This window comes from Octodon degus, unplaced genomic scaffold (genome assembly GCF_000260255.1).
Source record: "Octodon degus isolate 3935 unplaced genomic scaffold, OctDeg1.0 scaffold00315, whole genome shotgun sequence".
NCBI lineage: Eukaryota > Metazoa > Chordata > Mammalia > Rodentia > Octodontidae > Octodon > Octodon degus.
Window position 1 is genome coordinate 283,435 of NW_004524891.1, and position 729 is coordinate 284,163.

Consider the following 729-nt stretch of genomic DNA (forward strand, 5'->3'; position numbering starts at 1 on the left):
AAGTGGCTGCTTCCACAATGCTGGCAGCCTCAGTTTGCTGTAGTTCGATCCCCACAACACTCCAGCCATGCAAAAGTGCCCTGAAGGCATTCAAGGAGCAAAAAAAAATAAAGAAAGAAAGAAATTTTAGAATATACTAATCAATGTGGCTTTTTGCGTTTGCTTAGTTGGATAAAATTTAAAGCATAGAGTAATTAGAAGAAAACATTGCTCAAGTAGGTATATTTTGACTAAGGACATTGCTTTTTAATTACCAATGTTAAGAATATAGGCCATGAGGGCTAGCCTTATAGTTCAGTGGATTAAAGCACATCTTAGGCAGACGCAGGAACCGGGATTTGATCTCTAGCATGCCATGCCAACCCTGCCCCGAGGGTGCGTTGAGACAGCAACTGAGACTGGGCATGGAGGCACATGTCTATAATCCCAGCGCTTAGGAGGTTGAAAACAGGAGAATCACTACGAGTCTGATCTCTGTAGACCCTGTACTAACTACAAAAGAAAAAAAAAAAAAAAAATACAGGCCATAGTCCACCAATAAATATATAAAGTTTGGTTAAGGATAGAAGGAAGTTTCAGTACCTCTTCTCCACTGTGTATCACAGATACCCAAATATGGAAATTCAAAATAGATGGTAGTGAGCAATGAAATCCTGCATTCTGTGCAAGGTATTCATGTTAGTCTAGGTTCTATCACCAAAGGTACAGATGAAATAGCACACATTGTTT